Source organism: Lycium ferocissimum, chromosome 9, assembly GCF_029784015.1.
Source record: "Lycium ferocissimum isolate CSIRO_LF1 chromosome 9, AGI_CSIRO_Lferr_CH_V1, whole genome shotgun sequence".
In the NCBI taxonomy this organism is placed as follows: Eukaryota; Viridiplantae; Streptophyta; class Magnoliopsida; order Solanales; family Solanaceae; genus Lycium; species Lycium ferocissimum.
Genome location: NC_081350.1, coordinates 13004794 through 13025046, shown reverse-complemented (window position 1 = coordinate 13025046; position 20253 = coordinate 13004794). Strand labels below are relative to the sequence as shown.

The 20253-nt window shown below is 37.3% G+C and overlaps 1 pseudogene; it reads left to right on the top strand.

Annotated features, from left to right (window-relative positions):
- The first annotated feature begins 4024 nt into the window (after positions 1–4024).
- Positions 4025–19410, top strand: LOC132031585 (lysine-specific demethylase JMJ25-like; annotated as a pseudogene).
- Positions 19411–20253: the final 843 nt, after the last annotated feature.

Here is a 20253-nt window from a genome sequence, read left to right as displayed (position 1 = left end):
TTGCACTACTAATGAAGATTCCACCCTTCACATATTCTTCTTTTTTCCCTAATGAAAGGAAATTTTGGCTAAATCTTCATCAGAGATGCACTAACAATGCATGCAAAGCAGACATGGTTTTTAACCCCGATGATTGACAGACAACTTGGAGAAAACTTAGAAACCGAGCCTTCAATAATATACTGAACTGGGATCATATTCTCCCCTTCCGCTTCTAGCATGTTTGGATCATTAGAAACTTAACCCTTTTAACAACGAAAGAGACGATGTTCATGTTAATAACACAATTTTTAAGACACTTTAATTTCACCTGTTAATGGGAACCAATGGTCAAGACACCACCAGCACAAGCCATCTCAGTGAGATGGGAGCCCCCTCTAGAGGCACCTATAAATTGAATATTGACGGGTATGCCTTAGGCGACTCTAGTGTAGAAGGCACATGGGGAGTGATGATGAATAACACGACATTGGGTAATTGGTTTTATGCAGGGATTACCTTAGTGCACTAATAACATGGCTGAAATTCATGTATTGATGCAAGGAGGTTTGGACTTTGGATGTTACACTTTACACCACTGGAGGTGGCGACAGATTCCACTGAAGTGTTTACAATACTAAAAAATAATAACCTAATATATGAGCCAATTGCCTTTGAATATAGGTTGTCGATGACCAGAGGGGGGAATTCAGTGATCACACACATACCTTCCGCGAACAGAATAGAGCGGAGAATGTCCTAGCAAAGGAGGGAGGGATCTAGGAGAAAACTTTTTGGAAGACCAAAGATCTTTGTAGTTCCTTCGGTATTTGCTAACGGAAGTGTTTGAGCAAACATTTTAGGAACTACTTTTGAAAGAAAATTAAATATCTATAATAGTAATGTAGGAACATACGATATTGAGCAAGGGACCTCTGATCCCTAGCCTCTTTTGATCCTGGCTAGCCATAGCAGGATTGTTAATGTTTATTTATTAACCAAAAAAAAGATAGTGAAGATAATTGTGGAAAAGACAACAACCTAAAGGTCGATTTCATCGAAGAAAGACATTATAAGGGGATTTATATGTGAATGATGCGGCTATCCTTATTTAACTTTGATCGAGGGATGATGAGGAAATCTGTACTTCTATAGCTCGCGAGTTTTGAAGCCTGCTAAAGCAACGTAAAGAAATATTTGGAATTTTTTAAAAATTATACAAGTCAATGTAATATATTGCACCCACGTAATCATATTTAGTTTACATTCATATAATCAATTTTTTCGCTACATTGTTTATACATCGGTATACAGCATTATATAGTATTATGTAATTACTATAAACATTGAATCAACCTTGTATAAAAATATGAAATTGTGTATAAGAGGTGTTTATACTTTTTTACACTGTTTTATAAAATTATACAAAAAATGAGTTTCATCTCCTACGAACTTCAACCCACGAAAACATCACCAAATAACTCAAATCTTCACCGAATAGCTTCAAATTTTAACCACAACTTTAAATGACATTCCAACGAACCCCGATCATTAATTGTCAAAAATTTCAACAAATCACAAAAATATGTGAGTTTAGATGCTTTTAAAAACCCCAACAGTAGAGTTTTTAAACTCTCACTTTAATACACCCGTCAATTTTAAATTTGTGATGATAAACATGAATATTACTCTCAAACAGTTTCTAAGCATAAAAAAATGAAATTATAATCACAAATTAAGAAATTGTTATCTTTATTCTACGTATCTGAAAATATCAACAAAATGGGCAACACAGTGTAAGATCTTAAAATATGAGCTCATTTTGGTTATAAGCTCAGGCCAAGTGATATAGAGTGTAAAACTCTCAAACTATTTTATAGATTGTGACGAGTCAGTTTCAAACATAATACTTCATGGTTACTCTAAACCCCCTTTAACGCCCTTTACTACCATGCCAGGAGACTTACTTGTTTCAAGAGTGTTCAACATTTCATGATAGTAAGAAATAATAGAATTTGACGTGAATATTATTTTCGGCGAAGGGTGTTCGCTCGAACACCCTTGAATGACTGTAGCTGCTCCGTCACACTCTTCTATTGGTTCACGTGAAAGGAAAATATATATTTTCTTAAGAAACTGTAAAATGAGCAAGTTGAGTGCATTCATACATGCTACCATTACTCCATCACACTCTTCTATTGGTTCACGTGAAAGGAAAATATATATTTTCTTAAGAAAGCGTAAAATGGCTTGATTGAGTGCGTTAAATACATGCTACCATTCTTTATGTATGTCATTGAAAAACTCTTACACATCGTCCTTTGATCAACTTATAAACAACACAATAAAAAAGAAATATTATAGATAATTTCGTCGAAATTGATAATCATAAATCCGATAATGATTCAAAAAATTGAATAAGCAACAAATCATTTTACCTAATCACCAAATGAAATGCCAAAAGTGATCCTTATGATTTGGCAATTGGCATACCCAAAAACATAACATAAAAATAACATGATGGTCACCTCCCTCCCCTAGTCCTCTTTACTCTTAACTATTTACCCTTCATGCACATTTACATTTTTGTTACTAGTAGTTTCACCGAAAAAAGAGGGGGGAAAGATAAACAAGAACGATAAGAAAATGGAGGGAAAATTATACAAGAAAAAAGAAGAAGAGATTATTTTATTGAAACTGATTTTAGTGAATTTGTGCTGAGTTTATATTTTATCCATTTTGTTTTTCAGTATGTAGACTCAACTTGTTCATTGTTTTTTCAAATTATTGTCCTTCCACGTGGACCAATGTAAGAGTGTCATGTGAATCTTTATAATAGTGTGTTTTTGAGATAAATTCAATGAGTTAGGAGTATTTCTGGGCCTTTAAAGCTGATGTTGACGGTATGGTATTTATAATTGGATAATATTTAAGATAAATTCACTGTGGCTTAAGATTAGGTATAAACATGGCACGCTTTTCACTTATAAATCAAAAGTTTTAAAAGCTACTCCCTTCCGATAAAAAATAAAATCCACTTAATGATTCTTTTTTTAAGAAAATACTAACTCCTAGACAAAAATAGATAATTTAACTAAACTATCCCTAATTAAATAGACATTATGATTTGATCATATAACACTTAATAGGGGCAAATATGAAAAAACAAGATTAATCAAGATTAATTCTTTCTTGATTTCTTTAAGTAAACTCTTTTTTTTTATTAAAAAAAAGGATAAGTGGACTCTTTTTTTGATCCGGACGGAGTGTAATTTAGGAATTCTAATTTTTGACCGTTAGCTAATTTTTGTTATCTTGACTTAAAAATAAGTGTTTAATTTTTTTTTTTTTATCTCACCAAACACTATAAAAATGCTTAAAAAACCATTTTGACTTAAAAGCACACCTAAAATAAGCCAAGTTAGCAGTATGTGTTGGCCTTTGTTGGTGCAGATTATTACAAAATTAGTTTTTGAATTATGAACAATAGTTTCATGCCACAACCCAGAAAAAAGCAGTGCTCCGAACCTAACAAATCATGCGATCGATAATTGGCCGCGGGCACAGAGAGCGCATGTTAGCACCGATCCTACTTGTTTCCAAAGAATAGGCGGGAACAAACTTCCCTCCATTTCTGCATTTCCTTAAGCCCTACCCTTGTCGATTCTCTTGATTCCAACACAAAACGCCCGTTAGTCTAGGAGAGAATGGTGAAAGCGAAAGAGGAGAAATTGGTTAAAATGCGCCGTGTCGGTAGTAAGCGGGCTAGAGACAAGTTAAGTGAATATACCCAGGAAATGGCTGTCAGGGATGAAGAGTACCACAGTACAAGTAAGAAAAGAAGGGGTCAAAGTAAGAAGCTTGGCAAGAACACAAGAGAAGATGTTGAAAGTGATAAGGAAGAAAAAGCTATGGAAGATAGTGCATCAAAACCGAGTAAGAGAGCTAGAGTGAAGTTATGTGAAAAATCTTCCGAAAATGGCTGCCTGGGATGAACAAGACGGCCATACAAGTGGTGGTAAACGTAAGAAGAACACAAGAGAAAATGTTGAAACTGAAAGTAAAAGCCACAGAAGAGAGAGGTCGAAAAATGCCAAAGAGTGGTGGACAGGAGGAAAAGGAAAAAGAGATACTGCAAGATAATGCATCACAAGCCCGAAACAGAAAGAGGAAGGATGAGAATGTAAAAAAACCTCTAAATGCTTCGACTTAAAAATTGATGAAACTTTTCAAACATATACAGCTTTTGAAAATTATTTCACCACGTAGCCCAATATAGAATATTATACCTTTTTTTGACTGCTTTATCATGCCTTTTTTCGCTTTAGCTAGTTTCATTTTCATACTGCTGCGAACTGCTTGCCCTTATCTGACCTTTTTCGTCATATTTTCTCTTGAGCCGAGGGTCTTTCGGAAACAGTCTCCCTACCTTCCAAGGTAGGGGTAAGGTACCCTCCCCAGACCCCATATTGTGGGATTTCATTGAGTATGTTGTTGTTGTGGGTTGGGGTGGGGGGGTTGTGAGGGGTCAGTTGGGGTTGGGGGGGGAGCATTATACATAATGTATCAACCTTGTATAATAGTGTATAAAAAGTGTTTATACACAAATATGAGCTAAATCAGGTAACAAACTCAAAGTATGGGCTACATGGCATAAATATTTTCAAAAATAGACATAGAGCGTGAATTTCCCTTTTATTTCATCTGTCTAGAGTATTATCTTGGTTTTGAATTAAAAACATGGCAGGGGATTGAGATTGGGTCCAATATGTGTCATCAATGCCAGAGGAATGACAAAGGAAGGGTTGTTAGGTGCACCAACTGTAAAACAAAGCGATAATGTGTTCCTTGCATGACCGCATGGTACTGAAAACTTTTACTAACTATATTATTGGCTGTATTTGTTTATGTGAGTAACTTTCTGAGCTTTTAATTGTAAGTTGAACTTGCGAAGAAAGGATACTCTGCTCCTTGTGTCTTTATTTGAGAAGTTTGTCTCTTGATGAGATATTGTTATGTCACAACCAATAGGACGTTAACCATAATGAGCATTTTAACAATTTGAAGCTCTATATCTGCAATCTATTTCGCTTAATATTGTAAACTCCAACACCAATTATCATTTCATTCATGTAGTTTTCTTTTTTTTCTTCTCATGAGTGCCTTTTCACTTTATGATTAATAATAGGTACCCTGGGATGGTTGAGGAGGCTTTTGCAATGTCTTGTCCTGTTTGTCGTAAAAACTGTAATTGCAAAGCATGCTTGCGGTTGGACGGGCCAATAAGGGTTGTTTTCTTTTGCTACTCCACTTATATTAAGTTACAGTCCCATTTTGCAAGTTAACATTATATATAAAATACGCTCTTATCTCGAAATTTTCTTGCAGGATTTGAAGAACTTAAAATTTGAGATTAGCAAAGAAGAAAAGGTTCAATATTCTATTTTTATCGTGCAAAAGCTTCTGCCTTTTTTGAGAAGATTCAATGCAGAGCAAGTGATGGAGATGGAGATTGAAGCTAAGATTCAAGGTTCTATTGTCTTGTTTAAAAGATTGGATATCATAACACTTCTATATATTTCTCATTTGACATGCCATTTTCTTTTCATTTGGGCAACCGTAAGTATGAATTTAAGATTCTGTTAGGTGATCTCTTTTCACAGCTAGAAAACATTAGTAAAATAGCCCTTCTATATTTGGTCAGGGTCGATTTTGAAAGGATTTGAAATATTAAATAGAGAATGTTTTAACATATACTTGCTATTTCCTAGATAAGAAAACATAGTTTCGTGTAGTAGGTAGAGAGATACTAACTTCCTCCAAGAAAAACTGAATGCGTAATGCATCTTCACCTACTTCCTATTGTATCTAGAATTTCCTTTGTTTATTTGGGCAGGAGTACCCGTGTTAGAGTCAGAGCTTCATAAGGCAAAGTGCTGGAGTAGTGAGCGAATACACTGGTAAGCATGAAAGACCTCTTCTTTCCATGTCAATCTTTTGGAATGGTGTTCAAATTAACTGAATTGAGCAATGTTTTGTGCAGCAACAACTGCAAAACATCCATTTTTGATTTTCACAGAAAGTGTTCCTATGATCTTTGCCTTACTTGTTGCCGGGAGCTTAGAGATGGTCACTTTAAGGGAGGTAAAGAAGAAGTCATCATGAAATTCATTGACAATGGGGTTGCTTATTGCATGGTGATATGGAATTGGATACCAGAGCCAAAATTTCAAGAAAGTCTAGATTCCCCAAGAAGATGGTTGAAAATGATTCAGCGGGAGATGCCAAGTTTGCATCTGGAATGGAACCTGGGGATAATGGAGGGCATCACCCAGAGAATTCTGGTCGCCCTGCTGGTGAATGGAATCCAATGAAGATGGTAGCATTCCGTGTCCACCAGAGAATTTTGGTGGCTGTGTTAACGGAATTTTAGAGCTGAAGTGCCTTCTGGCAAAGTCAAAATATCCGGTCTCTGAGTTGTTGGCACTGGCTGAAGATATTTCCAAACCATTTGAATTGGACGACATGCCTGAAATACCTCAGGGGTCATGCTTATGTATAAAATCAGTGGATGAAAATGATATGCAGAATAGGCGTAAAGCAGCATATCGTGAAGATTCTGATGGCAATTATTTATACTGTCCAGCAGCTAAAGATCTTCAGCAGGAGGATCTGAAGCATTTCCAGTGTCATTGGCTGAAAGGTGAGCCTGCAATTGTCAGCAATGTGCTTGAGACTACGACAGGGTTGAGCTGGGAGCCCATGGTTATGTGGCGAGCGTGTCGCCAGATAAAGAGCTTAAACCAGCCGCTTCATTTGGATGTCAGTGCTATCAATTGCCTTGATTGGTGTGAGGTAAGTTTAGTCCTTGCCAATGATGCATGAAGCAAAATTCTGGGGTTGGAAGGTGTAACTCTATGCCTCTTGTTATTATTACTATCTCCATTTACTGTTTCAGTGTACTTTCTGAGGCATCGATTTATGGTTTTCCTTGCTTTAAGTTTAGCTAGACAGTAAATCATCTTAGTTAAAATTGTCCTACTCTAGTTGCATTACACTATTGAAGAATCTCTCCATCTCTGTTGTGTCAGCTCTGGTTGGATGACAATATTACTGGATTGCAAGTCGAAATACAAGTCAATTTACAGCTTAGATCAAATTCTAAGCACGTAATGCATGATACAAAGTTTTATTGCGATGATTGTAACCTTAACACTATGATTTTTAGCTCAAAGGAATTTAATGGCTCTAATTTATAGAGCCAGGGTGGGAATTTCAAGCATCCATTTTGGTGTCGTCATACTGGCAGCAATTTACTGTTGGTGCTTCCTTTTATGATGGATAATTCGTTTTGCTTTTTGTTCATTTTTTTTTTTTGGAACTAATGAAATACTATTTAATTCATTAGGTGTTTAATGGAGTAGGTAATTCTATTTATTCTGCATGATTATCTTACTCTTTCTTCAAATATAGTTTTTTCCGAGTCCAGTAAATTGATAGACTACTTTTATCCCATTATTTATTGCTTAGTACAGTTAAGCATGACTTGATTAACTTTATTTTCATTTTGAAACTTCATGAGAGGCACCACTAACCGCTCAATTCTTTAGTTAAAAAGTGCTAAAAAATAATTAACGTAGCTCGCGGTATGAAGAATTAAGTTGATGACTCTACGGATATTAACTAGATCAACTCAAATGGGATTTGAGGTAGCATAAAGGGAAGCATCTATTTGCGTTTAGTATTTTTCGCTAATGAAGTACACAGCTAGCAGCAACCTCAGCAATTTCAGACCAAGTAGCAGTGTTACTTGAGCTATAATTGAGCCTGTGAAGTGCAGTGTTTCACAAAAGCTTCTGGCCCTTTTAGCCTTCTTAAGTAAAATTTATTTGCTGTTAAGTGATACCCATATAAAACATTTTGTTATTTCTTTAATTACTGCAGGTAGAAGTTAACATGCACCAATTTTTTAAGGGATACATGGAAGGTCGACATGATAGTGCTGGCTGGCCCCAGATTTTGAAGTTGAAAGACTGGCCCTCATCTGATTTTTTCGATCAACGGTTACCTCGTCATTCTGCTGAGTTTGTTTGCAGCTTGCCCTTTAAGGAGTACACACATCCTTAAAGTGGCTATCTAAATCTTGCTGCCAAACTGCCACCAGGGTCTTTGATGCCTGACACGGGACCAAAAACATATATTGCTTATGGAGTTCCCCAGGAACTGGGGCGTGGGGACTCTGTGACTAAGCTGCATTTTGATATGTCTGATTCGGTATACTTGGTTATTTTATGTTCTTTGGCCATATTTTTCTTCTTATTGACTTGGGCTTATGCCAGTTAAGAAGTTTCTTGAACATGTGGACATACCCATGCTTTGCAGTTATTGCAAGGGACTCTATAACTTTGACTTTATTCAAGCTAATGGTAAAACAAGTAAAGTTGGAAAAACTGCTTTCCCATAAAAAAAAATAAAAAAAAATGAACATCTTGAAATGTATCCCATAAACTGAAGTGACTTTATGTTCTCTATTTTGGTTGGATATATGCTAGAGACTTGGATAATGGATGGTCATAAATTCTGTTGCACTCCCCAAAAGAGATGTTTGATCTCTGTTTGAAGAGTGCCTTCAGATACTCCTATGCAGTACTCTAGACAGAGGATATTAATGGTGAACAATGTTTGTCCTTATTATATTTTTAGGCTGCATCTTTTAATTTATCTATTATCAAATTATTTTCCAGGTGAATGTGCTGACACATACGCAAGGAATAAACCTGACACCTGAACAGCTCTCAAGAATGGAAAAATTGAAAAGACAGCATGCTGCCCAGGATAAAAAGGAATTACAAATGGCTGAGGAGGAGCAAAAATGTGAAAACAAAGTATCATCTAAGCTGAACAAGGACCAGTGTTTGCTAGGTGAGATACCTGATCTAACTGAAGTTCAAGACTTCATGAACTACATATCCAAACAAGAAAAAGAAAGCAATATTGGTGAACTAAATTGTGACAATCAATCAATTGATGCATCTGCTTCCTGTGTGGAACCAGGGAGAGATACTGCTGCTAAGTTGGTAAAAATGGTGCAATCAATTTTACTAGTGGTTTTGAAGCAAGTGGTTGGATTAAGAATGATGAAATTGATGAGTGCAAAGAAACCCCAGCGGTTGGAAAAAGTGAAATGTTTGAGGATATAGACGGAGGTGCAGTATGGGACATCTTTAGAAGGCAAGATGTTCCGAAGTTAGAAGAATATCTCCGGAAGCACTTCAAGGAATTCAGGCATATTCATTGTTGCCCTATACCACAGGCATGGATCAAATTTGATACGCTTTCGTACTTTGGAATGTGTGTTCAGTCCTTTTTTTTGCTTGGCATGGGGGTAAAATTAATTGATTTTAGAATGTTTCTTTCATTAATGAGGTTCTTTTGATGGCCGAGAAATCCGTCTGAGACAGCCTGTAGGACCAACCACAACTTTTGGAACTCGGGGATAATGGGCCCGCCCCTCTACCCTTCTCCACTTAAATACCAGGCTTAGTTCTTGTCCCGGAGCTTGTACCTGTGACCTGAGTCATTAGTCCCTCAACTTTTTGATGTGGTATCTTCGAATTAACAAAGAACCAATCGACCAGGATCTTGTTCTTGAAGCGATTTGATGGGCAGATTCAAGAAACAGATGTATCTCAAGTTATAGGCGTCGGATTAAAGTGATTCAAAAACTATGTGAAAGATGACGATTTGAACTATAAAAATAACTATTGAATCGTTTAAATCTAGTAAGTATTGAGGGCAAAACGATGGAAAGAAAATTAAGGTTCTGGGTATGAACTAGAACGAATTTTAATCAAGAAACGCGTTCTTGAATGATCAAGAACCAACTAAGTTCCCAAGTCACCACTTGAAATCAAATTACGTGATAAAGAAACACCACACGCTATTGAAAACAAGATAAAGACTATCACCACCTTGCTTGGAACCAAAAACAAGGATAAAGAACAAGAAATAGAGAAAATAACACTCTATTGCAAAATTTAGGTTTATGCTAAAAACGTGAATAGTATATTTACAAGTCATGAGAACCCTTTATATAGACCTAGGGTCTCTTCTTTTATGACTACAAATCCCTATTCTACTCTACAAAGGAAATAGCTAAAAACAAGGAAAGTAAAATCCCTATTCTATAAGGAAAAGAATAAAGAAAACTAGAATCCTACTAGAACTAGGATAGAGATCCTACTAATGATAGGAAATTAAATCCTACTATAATATAAATCAAGAAACAAGAAACCTAATTAGAAATGGATTCAAGAAACAAGAATGGGAAATAATCTTCAAACTTGAGCTTCTTGGACTTTTCTTTTTCTTGAATTTTAGTCTTGTGTTTCTTGATTTTCTTGGGTTTCTTGATCTTCTTCATCTTTCATCACTTTTGCCACTTGAACTAAGCTTGGGTTGGGGGGGGGGGGGTGTTCTTTCATAGATGAGGTTTTGATGGTGTTATTTATGATTGAGCCTGAAATACATAAAATGTAGGCTAAAATCATGCCAAAGCTAGTTTGTGGCAGGGCATAAAAGAGAAGCCCAGATAATCTGCAGTTTCAGCAAGAAGGCAAGAAATTAAGTTTCCCCTATTGAAGTGCTCATGATATTCTCCCAATTCCAGTCTGAGATAAAGGGAGATAGGAATGCTACAAGCCTAAAAAAGATCCCTTAGTATGACATTGTTAACTGCTTCCTTTTTGTATATGCAGCGCAGTATTTCACTTACTCACCTAGGAGACCAGGACCTATAATGTCACACTTTGTGCCATTTTTTAAATCTTGAACAAGATTTTCCAATATGAGACATTTCCAACCTAGACATAAAACATATTGTTAAATCTCCCATGTTTGCCTTTTAACTCATTATTCAAGCACAGAGTAGGGGATAAGTTCTAGACACAATCTTCTAGAGTTGTAGATAATGAAACAATCAAAAAGAAAATATTGCTTGTGATCTTGACATCCACAAACACGATGAAGCTTGTTTTTGGTCTATTGTGAAATTTACCATGAAGATGTTTTTGGTAGATTTGGGCTTATTAAGAAAATAAATATCACTCTATTTCTTCTAATGTTTAAAATATTTTGCATTGTCTTTTCCAGATCTTTATAATTCAATACAAGAATGATAACTGTGGAACACTTCATGCTTTGTTTTTTTGTCTTATTATTTACAACAGAGAGTTTTTCTGCATGTACCAACTCCATTTTGTCTTGCATGGGAGGTTATTCGCCCTGTACATGATCAAACATTTTACTTGACTAAGGATCACAAAAGTAAGCTTAAGGAAGAATATGGTGAGTGTTTCATGCATGGATCTCATAGCTTGAATGTTTCCTACTTTCCTATTTCCATATGGAACTCTTTGTCTTTTACCTTCTTACATTTTATTATAATTATTTTCTGTTTCGCAGGAATTGAACCATGGACCTTTGTTCAAAAACTAGGGGATGCAGTTTTCATACCGGCAGGCTGCCCTTATCAAGTTAGAAATTTGAAGGTGCAGTCTCTCTCTCGGTCTCCCTCCCCTTTTCAACTTTTTAAATTCTTTCTTTTTAGATAACTTTGTACGTCAATTCAATTTTAACATAATAGTCGGAGCTATTGCAACTTAAATTAAAAAAATTACAATAGTTGAAGCTACAGTGATTATATTTTATTTTTTCTTGTCTTGTCAAAAGAAAAAGTTACTTGTTTTCTACTCAATCCTTAGTGGTTGTGAAGGATAAAATTTCTTGTACCAGCACATATTGGGTAAGTTTTAGGATGATCAAACGTTTGCCATTTTATTTAGAATTTAACTATATGACATTCTGCAGCCAAAGTGACTAAAACAACTTAAAGACCGAAGCATATTACAGGTGCCTTTCGAAGTGCCAACTTGTGAATAGGCTGTCAGCTATTCTAGGTTTAGTTGAAAAGTGGATCTAGGTTACTCTAGCTACTTATATGCTATAGAAGATGTTCCAAAGTAAACCCGATTTTTTATACTCTCTCCGTTTCATTTTGTGTTGTAGTTTGACTGTTATTATAGAAGCAACAATCCTAATGGCTGAGAAGTTGGAAGAGTAAAAATACTCTCTATTAGTTCTGAAATATCTGATCTTGGTCTTTGAGATAGAGGGGATGAGTAAGCAATAAAAAGCTATAGACGATGACTAATTGATACTTTTGATAAGGGAAATTGGGTATTAGCAATAAGTTGCTACATTGAAGATAATGAATAAATCTAAGTGCTAACTAGTAAACTATGCTTCAATGCTCTCTCATAGATGAACAACTAAGTTTTCTTCCCACTTTTTTTCCACAGCTTTAGGTATGCATATCTTTTGTTGTTAAGTGAGCATCCAAGGAAGTGTATAGTTTAAAACTGGTGTTAGGTGTTTTTAATTGTGTTGGAATGTGAAGAAAAATTGGGCAAACTTCTTTTTCGCATAATTTTTGCGGAACTCTTTTGGGTTTTGTAACCTTTTTGATTTTCCCTGTATACAAACAATTCTTTTTTGGTTGCATGCACAGACAAGCAGATAATCATAATTAAGCAACTCCTATAAGATCTGCTTATAGTAAACTTTCATATAAATTTTGTCTCCTGGAGACATCGGAGGGGATCGTCTTGTGAGGCTTCAATATTTGCAAGGTTGCTCTTTTGCCACATCAATCATAGCAAGTCAATGTTGTCCTCTCTTGGCCTCTTCTGAGTACATCTTACAGCAAGATTTTAGAAATCTTTTAATTGTTGTCCTATAATCTCATCGACTCCATTCCCTTCTAAAATAGCAGGATCAACTATTTGATTCAATTGGAAGTCCTTAATATCTGGTATTTCAGATACTAGCTGTCTTGATGGAAAAATATCCAAGAACTTGTCAACCAAATTTAACCTATCTCGGTCTAATGAACTCCTTGCTCAACAAGTCGTGCAATTGCTCCTTCAACTCCACAGGTGCCATCCTGTATTGTGGAACAGATATAGGCTGGGTGCCCGACACCAAATCAATACCAAATTCAATGTCAGATCAGGTGGAATGCAAGGTAAATCTGTAGATAACACCTTTGAGAGCTCTCTCATCACTGTTACTAAATCAAGAGTAGGAGTCTCCACACCAGTATCCTCGATAAAGGCCAAATAAGCCAAGCACCCCTTCTCTACCACCCCCTGTGCCTTCAAGAAAGACATTACTTTCCCTGTGGAGTGGCTAGGTGTCCCCTTCAACTTTACTATAGGAACCCGGCATAGCCAATGTAACAGTCTTGGCGTGACAATCCAAGACCGCATGATACAAAGATAGCCAATCCATGTGCAACATAAAATCTACCACATCGAGCAATAAAAGATCAACTAGGGTGACACCTGAGAATAGTATCCACACAAGACCGATAAACTCGATCAACAATACTAGAATCCTCGACAGGTGTAGATACATGTACAGGAACATCAAGTGACACACACGATGACACATAAGAATATGCAGAACCCGGGTCAAATAATTCTGAAGCATCCCGGTGACAGACCGAAACAATACCTGTGATAACAACATCTAATGCATCAGCCTCAGGCTTACTTGAAAAAGCATAACAAAGGGCCTGGTCTCCCCAATCTGACCACCAACTCTAGCTTGTCTCCTACCAGCTTGGGAACCACCCCTAGCTAGCTGTGTAGCCGCTATAGCTATTGGAGTATGAACAACTGCCTGAGTACCCTGCTAAGGTGTACCTTTATTTAACCTGGGGTTGTTCTTCTTGATGTGCCCTATCTCGCCACTCAAAGGCAAGCAACTCCTGCCACTACCTCCACGTGGCTAAGACTGCTGCAAATGGCCTGGATAACCAAAATTCCCACCATAGGCCATTGCCTTAAAGAGGCAATATAAGATGCCTATCCCGAAGGAGCACTGTAGGTACTATACCCTGAATGAGCATCGTAAGAAGTCTGTGAAGCGGACTGCACCGGTCTGCTGGATATGAGGGGACATCTGCTGTGAAAACCCTTGCCTTTAGATGAGGCACCACTGAAACCGCCTGAGTTTCAAGGCTTCTTGCCCTCACGCTCCTCCCTCTCCTAGTGTCTAATGCACTCAATCCTTCTCGATATGTCAATAGCGAAGAAACCTCAGACTTGACTTAACGAGCCATATCCAGTCCGATAGCATAAGTAAGCCCCTCTATGAACCTTCTCACCTTCTCTGTCTCCGTGGAAATCAAGAAAGCAGCATGACGGGACAACTCAGTGAACCTCATCTCATACTCAGTGACTGTCATATCACCCTAGCGCAAGTGCTCTATGTGGCCCATCAACTCATCTCTCCTGCTGGATGGAATGAACTTCTCAAGACATGTGGGAGATGTGCCCAAGTGATAGGAAGAGACCTTGCTGGCGGGCTCTGCGCATATCTCCTCCATCACTGTCCGGTCTGATCCCCCAATCGAAACGCAGTGAAGTCAACACCATTAGACTTCACTAGGCCTAAGTTGTGCAACATCTCATGACAACGATCTAGAAACTCCTGAGAATCCGCTAATGGATCCCCATTGTAATGCGGGAGATACAACCTCTTCTGCTCCTCGGAAAACATAGCAGGTTGGCCGCTGGCTGCGGTGCAATAATAGGCTGTGGGGCACCCATAGTTTGTGGTACTGCAGCTGGCTGGACTCCCTGAGTCTGATACATAGGTGCATACTGATGCATGTGCAGTTCAGGTCTGTGCTCCCCCTCCATCGTGTGATGTAGCTGGTGTCACGGGTACCACTTCGACCTGATCTATACTCTCAAGAACCTCATAATACGAATCAAGGTCTCGTGCAGCAAGGATGTAACAATGAAGCCCTCAGGAACCTGAGTTAGGCCTGTCTGAATGGCCGGAACCTGATCATCCTCGTGAGCTGCAGGTGGATCAGTTGAAGCAGCTCTGGCACGACCTCGAGCAACAGCTGATGCTCTATCCCTTATAAAATTAACTGTTTCATGTGGTTGGTGGCTCATGATGCATGCCTTACACACAATAATCTACAAAGACGAGGAGTGTTGTTACACTTGGGTGTTTCATGTGTAACAGAAAAATGGAGAGTGGCAGCCACCTATTTTTGCATTGCTTGGTGGCTGGACAGGTTTGGACATTATTCGTCCAGCTTTTCAAGATTACCGCTGCTATTCCATACAGTCAAAGAGTTACCAAATTGTTGGAACTCCAGGGGTATTTGTAAACCATTAAAGAAGATTTGGTGCACCATCCCTATATGTTTATGCTGGAATATATGGAAGGAAAGAAATGTGAGATGCTTTGAAGGGAAGAAAGGTAGTGTACAAAAACTTAAATACAAATGTTTATGGCTTTTTGGTGTAATCTACATGATGTATTGGATGAAGATAGTATGTTAGACTTCATAGAATTTTTACAAGAATAAGATCTTTACTGCAGATATCCTTATTTTTTGTTTTTGTACAGAAGGATTATTAACTCTTGTATCTTAGCACCAAAGCGGTGCTAAGTTTCTACATTTTTAATACATAATCTACTTACCTTCTGAAGTGGAGCCTTGGCGTAACTGGTAAAGTTCTTTGTCATGTGACCAGAAGGTCACGGTTTTGAGCCATGGAAACAGCCTCTTGCAAAAATGCAGGGTAAGGCTGCGTACAACAGACCTTTGTGGTCCGGCCCTTCCCTGAACCCTGCGCATAGCGAGGGCTTAGTGCACCAGGCTGCCCTTTAATCTACTTACCTTTTGAAAAAAAGGCCTCGTGAAAGTCATAATCACTAGGGTATAGTTCTTTCAAGCTCTCAAATCCCATTAACCTAAATGTTAAGGTATTCGTTAAAGCATGCCTCTTAGAAAATGCACCCGCCACAACATTGTCCGTGCTTTGCTTATAGTGGATCACATATGGAAAACTCTCTACAAACTCAACCCACTTAGCATGTCTCTTGTTGAACTTACCTTAACTCTTATGATACCTCAAAGACTATGATCGGTCTTAATGACAAATTCCTTAGGCTAGTGTAGCCAATTAGCGAAGGTCCTAATCAATGCGTAAAGCTCTTTATCATAAGTAGAGTAATTCAATGAAGCCCCCTTCAACTTTTGACTAAAATTGGGTATAGGCTTTTGATCTTACATTAGGACCGCTGCTATACCTAAATCCACCCTTCTTGTTCCCTGCTTTCCTCCCCATACCTACCTACTTGTTTTTCCCTTTTCCTCTCCCCTTGTCTTCCCCTTCCTACGACGAGAAAACCTCAGGTTGAAGTTCTGGGTGCATCCAAATTCTATATCCCATTACCCCTTCATCCACCACTGCAGATACAAGAACCCTTCCCCCTTCCTAACCATGATTCTCACCCTAGACATATTATGCATACTACAAACATCAACTAAACCCGAAGATCCTCAACCTTCTTGAATTAGTCAACACACCACTGATGAACGCATAACCTGCCAAATTTATCACCATAGCATCGCCAGAAAATTGTTGGTCAACAGACCCATCTTCTTCCACCCACCAAACCAGCTTTTGCCTCCATGAAAAATCTTGGTAATTTGTTCCTCCTTCGCAGAGAGTAGGAATTTCATGTCACCAAGCTGCATAATCTTCATACCATCTGCTACTCCCATTCTTCGGCAGCCCAATTTTTGATTGCCTCCAGGGAACCTACCCATTTTGAAAAAGACCCCACTAAGCAGGTGCTGAAAAGACCTTTTCTTTTCAATGTGTGTTCTCCTGACAGAGAGAACCAAGGTTCCTTGACCGGTTCCTGTCTTTGACAGCTCCACCTAGTTCTCAGACTGACCATGCTAATGCTTCTTCGTGCTACATGCGCTCTAACTTCCTAGATTCTAGAGAAAAGTAGGAGCTTCTCTCTCTAGCCATGATGGGGGAGTGCATGAATAAAGGTTAGCTACTTCGGAGCATGTATAAGTATAACCGAAGCTAATGGAGCTGTGGTATTGAAAAAAGAGCAAGGAACACAAACTCGAGGTCACAGGTAACATAGTTCGATTTATTTCTGTAATCTTACCTTCTCTAAACATAATTCTAGAGAAGTTGACAGTGTATAAACGTTTTGCAATTTGCTGAGACTTTGCACAATGTTCTTCAAAGATATCTCATAGTGTGTGAAATCTAAAATAATCATATTTGACAGTTTTGGCTTTAACTTAATAATTCTGTCTTGTCAGCAGGTGGTTGTCGATAACTGAATATAAGATGGTTTTCCAATCATACTAAAAGGCTATTGAATAACTAACTGGCTTGCCTATTAGAACAGAGTGTTTCTTTTGGACAATAGTTACCTCTCCAATACCAACAAAACCAGATTAGTAATTTGGGTGATTGTGGCACGGTTTAGAATGAGGCCATCAGATGTCTGTTAAGACTAGTTGTTCGATAAGCCTGGGTGAACCAATTATATTGATCATTATTTTGGTCTTTTTTATCAAAAAAATAAATAATAGTATTAGTCTTGTTAGTTTGGTTATTCTAAATTGTTTCTTGCCTTGACAGTCGTGCATAAATGTTGCTCTTTGCTTCTTTTCACCTGAAAATGTTGGTGAATGCATTCGTTTGACTGAGGAATGCCGCAAACTTCCCCAAGGTCATGTTGCTAAAGAAGACAAATTAGAGGTACATCTCTTGTTTCATGTTTCTCAGAGCTGTTTATGTGCTTTTGTTTTTTTATGGCCATGTTCCCTAACACACATAATTCTCTTTGCACTGTACGGCATCTCATTCCTTATTAAGTAGATCACTCCATCTCCCATATAACACCATTATTATTTTGGGGAGTCAAAACAGTCTTTAAAACGTCTCTAATTGTTTTTAGTTGTAAAAGAGTTTTGACTTGGACCACTTTTTATATAGTTTCGACTTTCAAGTATGTAAATTTTATTACAATTTACCAGTTTCAAAAAAAAAGTATGTAAATTTTATTTAAAAGTTTTGAGGAATTATGTTCGAATTCACAGCGAGAATTAGATGTTTGACTCTAATTCCCTGGACCTCGCTATCAATTTCAGGACAGAGGGAGTATTATTTATAGGCTCTTCAATTATTCTAGACATATATAGCTAACTATAACATGCATCTATGTGTAAGCTATATTTGAAACTCAAAGGGAAGTTTAATTATTTATGCTTGAGGAACATCTTTCTTCTAATACGTTTTAACTGTCTGGGGACATTTTTGAATCTCGTAAGGGGAATGTGTATAATGCAAGACCACAAAAGTTCCCTGGCCTGGCAACAACAATATCTGTCTTTGAAGTCGCCTAATGGGTCCTCACTGCCCAGTGAGTCCACCGAACCTCTATATTTAATTAAACACTTAAGGTTTGCTATAGTGAAAGTTCTTCCAGAGTCGGATAGTCTGAAACGCAGGCCGCTATTTCTTCGGTAAAGATATTAGTGTTTTTTCTATCATACCACAAAAATCGCATTTTTCCCACTTTGTTCAAATAAGAGCTGTGCCTTGGTATTTTTATGACAAGACAATACCTTCATTGAAACCAAAGAAATGAAGAGGCTTTCAATAGTCAAGTAATGTTTAATGCTGCCATACAGTTTGAGCGATAAACAAGTTCTGTCTTTAGCACGATTAATAAATCCTTGGATTTCTCCGTCCTGGATTGGATACTGTACTCTATGCTCCTCAATAATTGCTTGTGGATAGAACACAACTTAATACAACCTCCCATAAGATAATACTTTCTTATTACATCAATATAACAGCTCATTTTGCTAACTTATCCGGATCAAGTGTTTGTGCAAATAGTTGACAACTTGACATAGTTTCATCACTGGAAGCCCTTATATTAGATGTTTATTATTCTACACTTTTTGGTGGATATTGCTTAGATGATGCCTTTTAAATCTTTCAGTTACTTTATTTAGGAGTGGAAACTTTTGCAGAAATCCTCTATTTAGTTTGCTTGAACGTAATTTTGGTAAAGGTGATAATCTGCTTTCCTTACTACAGGTAAAAAAGATGGTTCTTCATGCCATGATGGAAGCTCTTAAGAACCTGGGAGTGATAAGACTGAGTTAGTTTCACCTGAAACTGCACTGATCTCCTTAGTCCCTCTCTTTGTTGCCAACTTGCCATCTATATTTTCATCTGTAGACGTAAACAAATTGTGTTATTGATGGCAGTTTGTTTATCAAAGTAGGTCCTGGTGATGTGTGCTGCACGTGTGAATCTCTTCTCTATAAGATTGTCTTTTTAATTTTTCTCTTGCTTGGAAGATGGATTAACATGTAAAGCTTTGATCAACGGTGGTACTGACTATGACGTGGTTAGAGTAGAGGCATCATTGTCTAGCTTGAAGTCATCTTGCAAGAGGCTGGTCTTGCTATTAATAATAACTGTTATTTCTTTTTCAGTTAAATAACTTGTCACTAAAAGTTCTCTTTTAACTCCTAGCACTAACAGAAAGTTTGTAATCATATTTGTTTCCTGATTTTTTTTTTTTTTTTTAAATTCTTATCTCTTTGAGAAAAGTGCATCAGACTCCTGTAAACTGTTGCATTTTTGGCAACCTAACCCTTAAAGCTGCTTCAATGGCAACTATTTTACTGAATATATAGTTTTACCCTTTCAAATTTGATAATTAGAAGGATGACTTCCATATCCACCTCCCTTCCCCCAGATTTTTAAAAACTTAGTGGCCCTCTATTAGTGCACCCCAGCGGTTAGCTATCTTCCTTTTTGATTTCTTCCTCTGTAGTTGTGTTCCTTCATGGCCAGCAGATAGTAATTTTTTATGTTTTATATTTAGCGGTTATACCCCAAAAGGAACATTTGGTGATTTGGACATTTGCCATGTCAATTCCCAGTCTCAACCTATCACAAATTAATTTTGTAATTTTGTTACCACCTGTCCTATTTTACAGGACACCTTGGACGTTCCAAAATGTTTGAGACCTTTTTATTAATCCTACTATATATACAAATTTCACAACTTTCAAGAATTAAGATTCATTTTACTATTTAAATTTTAAATTTCAATGTTATGTTTTCTCTAACTAACTTTTGAAATTATTAGTACTTAATATTTTCTTCCACTTCCACTGATTTAATGTGCAAATATACTTAACGTCTTAAACTATGCGTTCATTCACTGGGACAAGAGGGAGTATAAGTTTAGCATTGAGCTGCCAAGAACGCAAAAGTAGGGCTTTGTTGAACTTTTACTTTTTCCATAATTTCTCTAGTTTCTGCTCAAAGTCCAAAC